The sequence below is a fragment of the Varanus komodoensis genome, unplaced genomic scaffold, assembly GCF_004798865.1.
Source record: "Varanus komodoensis strain SLA01 unplaced genomic scaffold, ASM479886v1 scaffold4, whole genome shotgun sequence".
Classification (NCBI taxonomy): Eukaryota; Metazoa; Chordata; class Lepidosauria; order Squamata; family Varanidae; genus Varanus; species Varanus komodoensis.
The window spans coordinates 32,774,576-32,790,014 of NW_025335941.1; the positions used below are offsets into that span (position 1 = coordinate 32,774,576).

A 15,439-nucleotide genomic window follows, 5' to 3' on the forward strand; every position below is an offset into this window, starting at 1 on the left:
TCTTACAGCATCAGGGCTATGTCATCTGCAAAAAAGATTTATTTAGTTCATGGGTCCTCAAACTACAGCCCGTGGGCCAGATCCGGCCCGCCATGCCCATTTATCTGGCCCGCTTCAGAGGTTTTGGACTCGCTCGGAGAAAACGATTTCTGAACAAGTCCAAAAGCTCTGAGCCGGCACAGGCATTATTTAAAACAGAGCAGAGAGAGATCCGGCACATGCGCCAAATTACAACAGCTCAACTGCGTGTGCCCCAGCTCTCCCCCCTCCTCATTGCACGCATATACAGAGCGGGAATATGGAGCAGGAAACAGAAGAGAGGTGGTTGGAAGAGACGAAGACAAAGAAACTAAAAAAGGATTGAAGGTAAGAAAAAGACCTTTTTAAAACCTATTTTTAATTATGTGAGCCCAGGGGCAGCCAGGCCATGCGGCCTTCTCCGAGGGATCAAGCTGCTGCCTCGCTATGCCCAGGCCCGCCACCACCTTACCATGCCCAGGCCCAGCTGCACAGCCCTCTCCAAGGGAGCAAGCCACCGCGACTGCCTTGCCAAACCTGGGGCAGACAGACTGAGGTGGACCACCTTACTCGGAGAAAGCTGCGGGGGAGAATACTTACTCAGAGAAAGCCAAAGGGCTCCCATGCCTCCGCTGTGGCCTTCTCCGAGCAAGCGATCAAACTTTTTTTAAATTTTTAATTAATTTTTAAATTTTTAATTAATTTTTTAATTAATTTTATTTTAATTATTTTGTTAATGTGCAGCCCAGTCCCCCAACAGTCTGAGGGACAGTGAACTGTTCTCCTGTTGAAAAAGTTTGAGGACCCCTGATTTAGTTGATACTTCTGTTCCCCTACCTCCATAGAAAAATTACTGTTGTTGAATACTTTACTCATCACCATCTCACGAAGAGTACATAAATCACTGTCAAAATATTATTTCATGATTGCTCTGTTAGTTCCATTTTCAAATTGTTTGTTTATGAGCTATTTTGTTGTTATTATTAATCATGATTTTAACAACTTCCAGGCAGATGTGTAGTGATAGCAATCTAAAGATATTGTGCTGCTTTTGCTCATTTTCTTCCCTAGCAAATTTCTTGCTTAAAAAAACAAAGTGGGCAAACACAGGAGGATTACAACAAGAAGATGGCCACTTCAAGACTCAACCACAAATAAAATGCCATACTGAGGCAGTGTAAGAAAAGCATCATCCAGAAACAGCCTTAACAAAAAATGAAGGCTGTTATCACACTTAAGAAAAAAGATTTAACACATTGTATAAAGTTATGTTAATTTCTATTTAACTTATATTACAAATAGCCTAAGACTGTTTGTGTCTGACTTTAATAATATGCAGTGATATTTTGCATGCTTTCCCTTCTGATGTTAAAGCAACTCTTACAATATTCCTTAGTTGCCCTAAACTTAGAAAGGACCATCTTTATTCCATGATGCCTTTCATAGCAGAAATAGCTAGTCAGGAAAAGGGCATGCTTAAAATAAGTCTTTGCAAACTAAGGTAAATTACCATATGCCAAGATAATGTCTTCAGAGTAATGGCAGTCATAATGTATTTGGGACTTTTGCTCTGTATTATGTTACTAAAAACTAATTTTGTCAGGAGGCAGCTGTTGTCTTGGCTGAGCATTACTGTAAAATATCTGGCCATGTTTTTATGTTAGCATTTAAGGGTTACATCTCAACTATTTTATAAGACAGCCAAACAATTATGATAACTGAAAAGAAATAAATGGCCACTGTAATTTCAGATGTAAAAGGCTTACATGATAAGCTCTGAAAAACAGCACTTAGCTTTTTTCCTGTAATGATTCTAGCATCATTTCAGAAAAAAGGTCAAGGGTCATTGCTGCTCTTTCATGTTGCGTCAAGTACCTTTATTGTTTCCCACTTCATCTCCTGAAAGCATGATTTAGGAATACATGTTAATCTATTTTAACTCATCCTCAACAATTGAAATCAATGCTGCCTTTTCCTTTCCTATGGTACTTGTAGGGCAGGGGTGTCCAAACTTTTTGCACGGAGGGCCAGATTTGGTGAGGTGAAAATGTGTGGGGGCCGACCATTCAGCCTAACATTCTTTGAACCATTAACATTAAATGCAAATGAACTATTTCATGAAAGACTAAACAAATAACTGCACTAATGTGAAGGGTGATACTGAGATCTCGACTGCATTATATAGGCCAGGTCTGGCTCAAAAACAGTGGTTTTAATGCGCAAGATGTCACGCAGGTGAAAGTCACTTAGTCTCGTCCTCACACAGTTCTTGTTAATGTTCATAACCGAGAATGTCTTCTTGCACAAGTATGTCGAACCAAACAAGCTCAGCATTTTCTTAGCAAATGTTCGAATCTCTTGGAACCTGTCTTTATCCAGCTGGCGGTAAAAGTTGACAAGAGGGAGCTGTTGGTGCCGACTGAGACACTTGGCGTCACACTGCAGCTCAATGAGCTCCAGCTGCAGGTGGTCTGGAGCGTCGTCAGTGTCCACAGAGAAAGGAGATGAAAAAAGCGTGATCTCCTTTTCAATAGCTGCAAAATCCCGAAAGCGCTGTTGAAATTCCTCAGCCAGAGATCACGCTGATCTGTCTGCTTCATACCTCCTTATTTGCATATTCATATTGTTCTGTGGAAAACTGGTCATTATTTCTTGCAGCGATGGGAAATGTGTGGTACTGGGCTCCATTTGTGACAGGTGCCTTTGGAAAAGTAGCAGCTTGGTCCCAAAGGCTTTGATGTGTGAATACAGTTGGCTTACCACTGCATTTTGCCCCTGAAGGCTTGTGTTCAGCATGTTCAGATGTCGTGTTATGTCAACTAAAAATCCAAAATCAGCCAGCCAAACAGGATCAGATAGCTCTGGCATCGGTTGTTCCTTTTTTGCCAAGAATTGTCCGATTTCCTCCCTAAGAGAGTAGAAGCGCTGCAGTGCAGACCTCAGACTGAGCCATCTTACCTCATTGTGATACACAGCATCTCCGTATTCAGCCTGGATGTCACGTAGAAACTGTTGAAACTGGCGGTGGCACAGGGCTTTGGAGCGAATATAATTAATAGTCTTCATCACCGGTTTCATAACATGATCATATTTCAGATGTTTGGCACAGAGAACCTGTTGGTGAATAATACAGTGGAGTTTTATAGCTTTGCCTCCTTCTTCGCTGACTTTGTTACAGACTAGGGTTGATAATCCACTTCGCTTGCCAGCCATGGCAGGTGCACCATCCGTAATAATCCCAGTGACTTTATTCCATGATAGTTTCATGTCATCTACGGCGGAACAAACAGAAACAAATCTGTTCCTCTTGTTTGGTCCTTAAGGCTCCGGAGGTCAAGTAGCTCTTCACTCATGTTCATGTCATTGTCCACTCCAAAAAAAAAAAAAAATCAATAACTGAGTGGTGTCAGATGCATCCGTGCTTTCGTCACAGGCTAATGAAAAAAAGTCAAACTCTACTCCTTTTGCCTCTAACTGTCTCTTAATATCAAATGAAACGTCTTCAGTTCTCCGTACCACAGTGTTACGAGCCAGGCAAACATTGGCAAACTCTTGCTTCTTCTCAGGACAAATTTTCTCCACCATTTTCATCATGCAGTCTTTAATAAATTCACCCTCAGTAGAAGGTTTGCAGTGCTTGACAATCAGCATTGCCACCTCATAGCTCGCCTTTGTGGCATTTTCATTTGACTCACGGTCTCTTATGAAAAAGTGCTGCTGTGCCATTAAAGCAGCTTCCAGTTCCTTTAATTTTTCACCACTTTCATTCCCAGTTAGCTTGTTGTAGTTAGCATGTTTCATCTGGTAGTGCCTCTTGATATTGAATTCCTTAAAAACAGCCACAGTCCCTTGGCAAATTAGGCAGACACAGTTGTTTTGTATTTCAGTGAAAAAATACTCCAATTTCCACTTGTCCTGGAAGCGGCGGCCCTCGCTGTCAACTTTCCTTTTTTTAGTTACAGTCGCCATTTTAGAAATGGGCACACAATCCTTGTGTCACAAGGGTCACGTGGCAAGAGTGCTGACTCAGGTCTACTGCCATCTTCTGGTGAAATATAACCACCAGCCTTGAAGGAGCAGGAGGCAGCAGGGGACAGCTGTGGGAACCGCTGTGCGGTGAAGGGAAAAACGCCAGCCGGCGGGGAGAAGAGGCTGCGGGCCGCTCAAACAAAATCCAATACCCTATGATCAGCTAACCCTGCATCTAAGAATAGGTTATGGAAAATACTTGGATCAGATTGGATGTTGTAAAACAACTTTTCCCACATGCTTTGAATTGCCATTTCCATCATCTCAATGCCCCAGCCGTCCTCCAAACAGCATCAACATACTGACACTATCCATATACAATTATAACCCAATTCTGGTGTGTACTACAGATGTAGCCCTGAAGTAAGCTGGAAGGAAAGTGCTGGGTTAGCTACACCATACAGCAATATACAGCCTTGCTATATTCCCCATTCAGTCAGGTTTGAGGAGAATCACTTTGATACACATGTGGTCTCCTGCATGGAGCTGAGTACATTGATAGGCTTGGGTTCCTGTCCCCATGGAAGAGATCTTATGCCTGTTGAAGTAGTTTGCTTCAGACTGAGCTGAAGGCAAATACATGGGTTGGTTGGGAGATGACCTACATCGGACAGTACAGCAGCCTATCATGGATTAATTTCATTTGTCGGGTCAGAAGTTTGTATCATGCTAACAGTTTTGGATGCCATTTTGGTATAATGCCTGGAAGTGCCAAATTTGCTCTTGGTTGTTTTGCCAAGTGAACCCTGGGGGCATGGGTTGTTAAGCGATAGACAAGCTTCAATTAAGCTTTGACACCTGGGTTAACAGGTCTTGACAACCCGCAACAAACTGGACACCTGCAGATGTCATGCAGGAATGGATGCCCAGCACTATGCAACTGCCTCTGTGTGAAATTAACCAGTATTGGGTATTATGTCATGCAAACCAGCCCATTGACAGCGATCATGTGAGTGCTGAGGAGCAAGGCTAGCGCAATGCATTCCTGCTGCTCTGTTCATGCATTTGGCACATGTGGGTGCCAAATGCCTGAAGATGGCTCCAGTGCCACCTAGAAATTGTACTATGTAATGGTGTGTATGTATGTATACAAATAGCCAAAGGAATAAAGGTGAGCTGATGCAAAAAAACCTACATAATTGGCTGTGTGCATGTGATAGATTGGGACACCTAATTTCTAGCATATTAGTTGGTGGAAAACTCTCAAGTAGCAGGCTATCAAAAATGCTTTTGGACTAAGCATTCTGTTCTGCTGTTCTAGCTGCAAAGGGCAAAAATAGAGATTATTTTAAATCCATATTTTGCAGCCATATTTTTTCTTTTGTTTCTACTCTGAAATATGAACAGGAATCCCAGTCTGGATCTTATCCTTCCTGTCCTTACGTTAGATTTCCAGTCTGTATTAGAGATTTCACTAGAGGAAAAATGGAAAAAAGAAGATGCAGTTGATACAGATCTGTAGTAATGTCTGTTGTTCAGAATGTTTACCACCTCAAAAGGACGCAGAACTATCCAATTTACAATTTTGTTGTGAAGCAAAAATGTTCAGAGAAACCCAGGTAGAAACTTGGATATTTCATGCAATATCTGGCTTAGTAGAAGAATTCATTTTGAGGAATTCTGAAGTCTTTGAAGGCAAACCTCAATTTTAATTAAGAGCAACCTTTTTAACTAGGAAAACATTAGCAGGCTAATAGGAGCTCAAGTAGGTCTTTAATGGGTAATAGCTGTAGCTGTTACATTGGGGGAAAAACACTTTGGCAACAATTGACAAGGTCACTGTCACTGGCTTATTTACGTGATGATTAATTCAATCCAGACACACTTTCACTCCTTCCTGATTAACTGCCCTCTCCAACTTCTCATCCAAAGTGGGTAGGTTTTCCAAACAGAAGTAAAATGTATTTGTGTTATAAATGATTTGTTCAGTGAAATAAAGATTCAGTGTTTGAATTGTAATACTATAAATAGCCTGCATAATGTTCACTTATTTTTATAAAGCCAAGCTAAGTTAAGCTAAGCTAAGCTTTAGGAATTGACAAATAGAATTTTGTTTTCTCAGGACCCATCTGTCAATCCCTTCTTCTGTTCTTTGTCCCATCCCCTGCATACACCAGATTTCTTTTGCTTTAAAGAATAGTCCTTAATATCCAGCCATACTAGCTGCTTAGAATTTCTTCAACTTTATTTTCACTACTCCTGAGATTCTAAGGAGCAATTTGCTGGCATATTTTTCCTTTTGAAATATTGTCCTGATCAATATTAGCATAGTACCTTCAAGTTTATTGCCAGCCCAGTGTCCTGGAGTTTGAGCTTGATAAGCTGCCCAACAGACTCATGATGCCTACCTCCCTTGCCACTGCTTATTGTATGCATATATCTATTTAAAATATTTAAATCCTGTCCTTCATTATCAAGTCACAGGGCCCTTCAACAGGGATCCTCAAACGTTTTCAACAGGGGTCCAGTTCACTGTCCCTCAGACTGTTGTGGGGGAGGACACAGACTGCACATTAAAAAAATAAAATAAAACATAAGTTAAAATGTAAACATTAATTAAAACGTTAAAAATGTTTGATTGCTTGCTCTTAGTAGGCAACAGCAGAGGCGTGGGAGCCCCGCAGCTTTCTCCGAGTAAGCCACTCCGCCTCAGCCTGTCCACCCTGGGCAAGGTGAGGTGGCTGCAGCTGCTTGATTCGTTGGAGAAGACCGTGCAGCCGGGCCTGGGGGCAGCAAGGCGGTGGCAGGCCTGGGTGCAGGCATGGCAAGGCAGCGGTGGGTGCAGCGGCGGCAACTTGCTCCCTTGGAGAAGGCCACACGGCCTGGCAACCCCCAGACTTGCATAATTAAAAATAGATTTTAAAAAGGTCTTTTTCTTACCTTCAATCCTTTTTTTAGTTTCTTCGTCTTCGTCTTTCTCTCTCTTCCGCCCGCCTCTCTTCTGTTTCCCATTCCGTATTCCCGCTCTGTATATACATGCAATGGCGGGGGGGGGGGGGGGGCGGGGGCACCCGCAGTTGGGCTGTTGCAATTTGGCTCATGCGCTGGCTCTCTCTCTGCTCTGTTTTAAAGAATGCCTGTGCCACCTCAGAGCTTTTGGACTCGCTCAGAGATCGTTTTCTCTGAGTGAATCCAAAACCTCTGAGGGGGGACAGATAAATGGTCATGGCAGGCCAGATCTGACCTTCAGGCTGTAGTTTTAGGACTCATGCTGTCCAAGATACACCACAAAGATGCAGACAATGGCTGAGAAAACTACCAAAGCCAGTATTAAAACCAGCAAATCCCTGAGTATATAGATAAGTTTTCAGCAGAACCTAAACATCATTAAGCATGGTGTTTGTGTTAGACACATGACCTGAAGCATTTTAGAATATATTTATATCTAACCATTAAAAGTGAGCCAGAGTAGCTATGAGGTGGAGGACCACACTAGATTGGTTGCGACTACTGTAAGTATTTTATCCACATGCCTCCTCCATTCACATGATAAACAGCTGGAAGCTGGGCTTCTTTTATTACCGCTTCTATACCAAGATAATTGTATGGGCAGGGCAGAGGCAGAACCTACCCCTTTTACCTCATTGTGCTCTGATGCTTTAAGCTGTTCTCTTTTTCCATATAAAGAATAGAAGTGTCCTGGCTCTTCTGAGACAGACATGCATCCCTCCTTCCACATCAAGTCTAGACATCAGCTGTGAGCTACAAGATTTCCCGGTTCAAATCTTATGTTTACTGTTGCCTCATTAGGCAGACTTAACCCATAGGTAAAGGATCTTTTTTTCTGCCATTGGCCACCTTCCCTCAGGAAAACATTAACAGGGTTCTCATGCTAGTGGTGGGCAGGCTCAGAGCCAACATCACTCTCTTTTTGGGTCAGCCACTACTAGCTCAAACCCAATTAATTAGGATTGACTTATCTGCCCTTGTGTTCATTACTTTACATTAAACTGCACTTGACATTCTGATGATCAGATGTGGGGAGATTTTTGGTGCTCCTTACAACCCCTTTCTGTTTAACCATCCTAAATGGTTTGCTACTATTAACAAACTTGGCAAACTCGCTGCTCAGCTCAGATCATTTATGAACAATTTAACAATTTACAAAGCAGGCTTGAAAAAAGGGCTTCTTTGATGGATTTAGTGGTGATTTCTATCTTCTGCTATTCGAATTCCTTTTCCTGTGCAAAGGCAAGGTCTGATCTCCCTTCAGATTAGGATTTTTTAGGTTTTATCCCCTCTTATATTAGGAAACACAGTAGTGGATTCATGAGTGTTGTTAATGAAGGTCTAACTACTCTGTCAGCCTCACTTCCTGAAGCTGAGTTCTCCAGCTAAAGGCATGACCTATTTAGAACTTCTTAAGATATAATAATGATCAAATGTCAGCAGGGCAGAATGAGTAATGACAGCTTTGAAATTTATCCCTACTTAGACTGGAATGGCTGGGGGTGGGAGGCTGGCACTTGAATGTTGTGTTTTAGTTTACAGCTGTGTAATAGGCTGCCAAACACTCTTGTCCACTTGAAAACACATTAGAGATTTAGGCATGCTATTGTCTGCTTTGAAACCCATATAGAATGCACCATTATTTTCTTGCGATCTGAGATTTTCTTTTGATCTCTTCTTCACAACTTGTTAGTGACTGTCCAAATTGTAGGCTTTCCAAGCAAAGGAACAATAGGGTATTTTCACGCGGCATGAAAATGATCTAATTACTTCCACAAACACAGAGCAAGCTGTCAATCATGTGTTCAGTAGGTAGTTTTCAAGAGTGTATTCAGCTATTTGCTCACCACCTGGGCACTGTTTCAATGCATTTTTCATAGGTTGTGTAAAGAAGCTCTATGATAGGCTGTCCTGATTTCACAGTGAGGGAAAGGGCTAATTATTATGACTCCATCGCAGTGACTCTACATGCAACTCTCTGGTTGCCCCTGCTCTCAGGCCCGGACTGGAGGGAATGGTGGACAGCTATTATCCACTTTCATTTCACATCTGCTCTAGGACCGCACATTGCAGTGTCTAACCCTTTCTTTCCCCAACCCCCAAACTTGCAAGTGGATTTTTACCATTTCAGTGAAAACATACATATGTGTATGCATAATAGGTTGGGGTGGGGGTGAATTTTCATTGGAATCACAACTTCAACAGGATGTAGATAGAAGAGCTAAAGTGAATAAGTACTTTCCCTAATACTGCAGTTCCAGTTCAGATACCCATTCCCAGCTCCTATTTGCCAACGTTTAGGGACACTGGAGATCAATTTACTTCTCTGCAATGTCTCTTGTCCACTTTGCTGGATGGCTCATACAGGCAAGCAAACAAACCATTAGTCTGCAGAATGTTATTTCACAGTGATTGGATCTCCTTCACTGTAGTTTTGCTTTAATGTAATGCTCAGTTGGATTTCAGGATTTGACAAAAGAATATTCATGTTAGCTGTGGGTGGTCCAAAAGGAAATTTCCCTGCAATTGTGGCATCTAAGATGAGTACGGGCCACAACAGACATTACTTTAAATGATGTAGCAGCTACATCTATTTAAAAATACCTTCTAAAGCAGGTACAGGGCACAGATCCAGATTGGGTTCCTAGCATGGTGGATGAAAAGGCTTTTAAGGTCTGGACTGGAGCCCCCTACTGTAGACTAAAAATGAAACAATGTTTCTAGGCATACAATCTGTTTTGGCTCAAAGATCTAACAGTTGGAAGGAAAAGGTGGATCAAGTGTACCGTACTGTACTAAAGATGAAGCACCATAGTATACAGGGTGTCTCTCCGGGGACCTTCGAAGATATCTGGCTTGATACCATCCATGATTTGCTCGCATATTAGCAAATCTTACAAAGATCCTTCAAGCCCCTCTAGTTTGTCTAGCCAAATGATACTAAACCCAATTAGGTTGCTGCTGAAATCCTTCACGGTTCAGGGACGGGGGGGATGGAGCAATGTAGAAACCACCACTTCTTCCCTGCATTGGAAAAACACAAATTAGCCGGTAGGCTGCTTCGTAGGTCATACGTACTAGGGGGTTGGGGTGGGACAGGAGACTGGTTCAGAACATTGGGATCATAGCTCCATCCGTCCATTCATCCATCCATCTAGTGCTATTGTTTTAGAAAATATTTTTCAGATAAAATCTTTTTCCCCATATTCACTAATCTTGGAAAAACTGAAGCAAAGCTAAAACAAACACAGCATTGAACACTTAATGTTTTACTGTTTACCTCTCCATTCCAGTAAAAGAAAAAAAGAGAAGAAAAAGGAGTGACCAGACTTTGCATCTCTAGCAGTTTTAAAAGTTCTTACAGAAAATACTAAGTACTTCAAACCAACCATGAAATGTCATAGTAACAGCCTTTTTCCCTCACAAGACAGGGCAGACCAGCTTCACAGATTCATTAGGATGAGAACAGCTTCCTGGTGATCTGGGGCGGCTTCTCTGTTCATTTGCCAGTGCACAACTCTGAGCAGGTAGAAAGCAGTTAGGAAGGCAGTATTCCAAAGGAGCATCCCTGCAGACTTGCATAATCCTAAACAGTCTACCAGGAACCTTTTGGCAACATTTCCTAGCAAACCTTCAGACTGTATTAATGGTAAAACTCCTGTCACTGATTCCGTGCAGGCAAGACTGATAGGCTGCCCTTGTGCGCATTGTTTCCACTTAAGAACTCACAGAAGTGGAGAAAGAACGTTTATAGGAGTTTCTTTTCTGCAGAACCAAATTTTCTTGTCCTTCTGATTCATAGGGCTTTTTGGCACAAGGCTTTTAACTGGACACTTTACTGAAGCTTCTGTTTCTGGGTAATTTACAGAAACCTGTTCCACTTTTCCTTTACATATGCATTTCTCCAGGCATTTTTTCTTTTTCTGCTTCTATATATGTTCTATTATGAAACCACAAGGTGGCACTGTGAGATAGCAGATTTGCAAAAATACATAAGCCTTTAGTTCAGTTCATTTTTCCTTTGTCAGATAATACCAAACTTACTTGGCTTCCCCAAAAATAAAATAAAATGAAAAACCAGAAACATTTGGAAAACACTTGTTTGGAGATGCCCTAGAGGATGACAAGGTTGTGTAAAGTACCCACAAACTACCACAAATGAGGAATCCTGAGCATACAATGAATGCCTTGCATGGAGAACCCCATGCACTAATGATCTGTATAAACAACAGTGGCAGTTTCACAAGGGACACCATTACCCTCTAGCTTTCCATATAGATCAGCTGCCACCAGGGTCAGTGTTGGCACTCACCCCCTTGGTAGCTTACAGAGCCAAGGACCATTCTGGCTGGGTCCTTCGTTAACATTGCTACCTGGGGCCTCTTGATTCTTGTTTAATTCTTGTTTAATTCTGCTTAAAGCACTTATTTTGCCCAAGTGCTTTAAGCAGCATATGGTAGAAGGGCCTTAGTGCCAGTCTAATTTCCTGACATAAAGTCACTCTGGAGTATTGCAGGACACCAAAATGGCTGCCACAAGCACTTGGGTTGGGTATTGATTGGGGCATTGCCCCTGCCTGCTTCAGCTGCCCCCAGAGCTCAATTAATAAGAAGAGGGTCCTCTGGAGGGCCCCTTTCCTCAGTCCTTCTCAAAATAGGAGCTAACTCTTGCTTCCACTGTGTGGTTTATCTCCCTACCACTTCAGAAGTTATGTGGTTTGCTGTGACATGAGCATAACAGTGGCCCTTCACGTTGGCAAACCACTTACCAAGCGGAGCAGGTGACATTTCCAGCCATTTCCCTGTGCAGTCTTTTTGTATAAAGCAGGCTTCTGTCCCAACTCTGCCCTTCAAGGAGATTATTTCCTATCCAGGGCATTATATTAAAGAACAGAATTATTGGCATCAGCTATCCACTTCAAAATTGCATCTAGTTCTTCATTTAGAAAGCAGTGAGTTGTCAGAAGTAGACTTTACACAATCCAGACAACCACTTAAAGATTATGGCACCACTTTTGACACTATCTACGTGTCTCAAGAAGATAAATCTTATTACATTCTTTTCCAAGAGACAATGTTATTAAAAATAGACTAAATGAGTCATGGGATACCTTATCAGTATTTCCTTATATCTTTCTTTTTTAACCTACCAATTAAAGAAATACTGACCTTTCAGCATTAACTGTGACTATGGTGTTTGTCTTCTTCCCAATATAATAAGAATCTCTTCTGGAAGGAATCTGGACAAATGATGGGAACTGTAAGGAAAAGCTGACATATGATCACACTGAGTACTGCTAACCTTTGTAAAGAAAACAGATTTGAGGCCAGTTCTGACTAGCACCTGTAATGCTGCTTACACTAACAGATAAACAACTATTAGTCTTCTCAAATGAAAGAAAACATATTTTTTCCCTGTAGAAGTGTTATGTAAGTGCTATATATACAATGTTCAAGCATAGTTCTTTATATAAAACCTGATATTCACACCTTACTGCATTAAACATTCTTCTGAATATTTAGTATGGTATTTCAGCTGTAAATACAGATTTGCTATGATGTACTAAATTTTGACATTTTTAGTGCAGAAGATTATAGGTTACATGTTAGGATACCTGGTCTATTCGGAGGATGGTCTTCCCTCAGAATATGAAAAAACTAGTCCATTCCAGAACATTATGGTGGTCTTTTCACTAAGGGAAGGCTAGTGTGGTGTAGTGGTTAAGAGTGCTGGGCTGGAATCCAGGAAACCTGGTTTTAGTTCCCATTCAGCCATGGGTGACTTTGGGCCAGTCACAGACTTGTAGCCCAACATACCAGACAGGGCTACTGATGTGAGGATAGGATTAAGAGGAAGAGAAAAATTATGTTCCTTGAAAGGAACAAGGCAGGATATAAATATAATAAACAAACATTGAAGTCTTCATTTTTCAGGAAGCTCAGATGCATAGAAGCACAGTACTCAATTCAAATATCACAACAACTCGCTGAGTTTTATAAGCCAGGGTGAGTTACTATTATTTGATTTAAATGTAGGTTGAGTTTGTTCTAATGGGTTAAGTTTGGGTTATAGGCCAAACAGGCAACCTATGGCTTGTTCTAGGAGTTGTTTCATCTACAACAGGTTTTCACGTCACCTGAATCCTGATGACATGACTCATCATGGGTGAAGACAAGGTTAGCAGGCTAGTGGCAAAAACCAACCACACTTGTCAAGTGACTACCAGGTGAGTACCACTACCAACCACTCCAAAAGTGCCCAAGTGGTATTTTGGGGCAGGTGACAGAAGGTTCTTCTGCTCCCCATTGTGGCCATGAGTCATTTCGTATTTGCCATGGCTTTTTCCTTTTCAATTGTTTTCACCAGTGATTGCAAAAAGCAGTTGGAAAGTCACCTTTCATGATTCCCATATGGGGAGTTCCTCTAAAGTGTTCCAGGATTGCCAGGATTACTCCCTCCATTTGCACAAATACTTGCTCACATAATTATTTTTTAAAATTTATCTGAATAAATTTGGGCAAATCAAGCAGGTATCTGCCCTTTTCACAGCCCAGCCAGGGCTGCAGGTGAATTAACTTATCCATTGTAAGCATCTGACAGCTGTCAGAAGTGAACTGTCAAATGCTTCCAAAGCCCAGAGTGATCTTCGTTTGCAAAGGAGGGAGGTTCAGGTTATGGGAACAGATCATGTGCCTCAAGCATTCTCTTACTTTTGCAAGTGCCCCCAAGATTCTACTTTCTTGGAGACATAAAGGGATCATGAATCAATAACTGTCTTCTGTAGTACAAGAGCTGTCAAATTGCAAACTTCCATCTTCAAGGTGGGATTCCTTTGTTGTTGCTATGTGCAAATCTGACTTACAGTGATCTGATGAATTAATGCCCTCTGAAATGTCCTGTCATTGGTAGCCTTATGCAGCTCTTGTAAGCTGGAATTTCTATGAAGTTAAACATTATTTTTAGCAGCAAAATATGGTAGTAATTCTCTATAGCTATACTTTCCTCCCCCAAAATGTGTGCAAACAGTGGTATTCCAGAGTGTTGGATCTGCACAAATCTGGCTAGAGAGACTTTTTAAAAGTAGCAAATATTGGCACATATTATGGATTGCAAAAAAATTAAGGGGGTAAGCCCCTCAAATATACCAGTGGTCATCTTGGAAGGACTGCTCATACCTGCTCAAATGGATCTTGCAAAAGTGTTTCATCTCAGTGCTTAAATGGAGTTGTTACTTTTTATCTTTAACAGCTTCATGCTGGGAAGGTACATCACAGTTCTTTCCATGTGCCCACTGAATTTGGTCAATGTTTATTCGTGATTTTTCTTTTTTGTTCATCTTGTATAAGATTGTCCTAAAATTTGAAAATAGAAAGAAGTCCAGATTTAAAAGTTCAGGTGTAATAGACAATGGACTGGGAATTACATCAATTTTATGGACTTTTTATTAGGCCACTGTGTGAACAGAATCTTGGACTATGTAAGGTTTTGGTCTGATCCTTCAGGATTCTTATGAACTCTCTCAGCTCAGAAAATGCATTCCTGCCTTATTCTACGTATTGGAGGTCTGATCAACCTGAGTTGTTTCCATCTGAAGGCTAAATCTGTCACGGTGGTACATTTGCATGTACTCTGCAGCCCAAATTTTAGCTTCTCTTTTGGCATAATAGACTGTTACATTTGATACAGAATTTTGCTCCATTTATTTATACTGTTTCAGGTAGCATTGTTCACTCAAACAGTGCTATGTTTAGGGGATATACAGTTGACTGTGGCAGAATGGGACTCATCTCCATCCTGGATGATGAAAACTAGCCAGGAACTGGATTTTGGTCATCTGCTAACCAGCATGACCAGTGGGACTGGCTCTGCCATCAAGCAGAACGAAGTGGCTGCTTCATACAGCTGCTGCTGGGCACCAAGGAAGGATGAGCAGGATCTGGAGGACTGAGCTTTGTTTGTCATGCTCAGCCTGTTTGGTACCTGCCCAAACAAGCTGCCACCATCAGATGCGGGGGACAACACTGTCTTGTCACCAGTGTTGAGGCAAGAATCAACCTCTAGCCCAGTGGCTTTTGAACATGAGATTGAGTTGGGCAGACCCTCTTGCCATTTGCTGCAAGCAATTGAATATTATGGTTCAAAGCTGGTGATCAATGCCTCTGTTTCAGTGAGCAGGGTGCTGAATGGCAGTGAATAAAAACAGTTGCTTGGATTTGTTCCAGCTATTGTATGTGTCTTTAACTCAGACACAAGACTGATGCTTAATAAAAAAGTAAAAGAAGTAAGCCAGTTCTTTGTGTTCTGTTACTAGAACCTTTTCTCAACACCTCTTGTAGAAGTCCGTATCTTTTGCGAACCTTTCTTTCCTCAAGTACTCTTGCTACTGAAATCACTTACTGGGCAGACCATTCAAACAGCATTTTCACAGGAACAGATATAACAT

General features: G+C 41.6%; 1 long non-coding RNA gene across 1 annotated transcript in view; it reads right to left on the bottom strand.

Annotated features, from left to right (window-relative positions):
- Positions 1-14,453, bottom strand: part of LOC123029033 — a 35,227-nt gene extending 20,774 nt beyond the window's left edge. Inside the window, exons 1-3 of the long non-coding RNA XR_006415826.1 lie at positions 14,172-14,453; positions 12,165-12,253; positions 10,386-10,515 (exon numbers count right to left, since the gene is read on the bottom strand). This is a non-coding gene — a long non-coding RNA (uncharacterized LOC123029033). The remainder of the gene's footprint in view (positions 1-10,385; positions 10,516-12,164; positions 12,254-14,171) is intronic.
- Between the last annotated feature and the right edge of the window lie 986 nt (positions 14,454-15,439).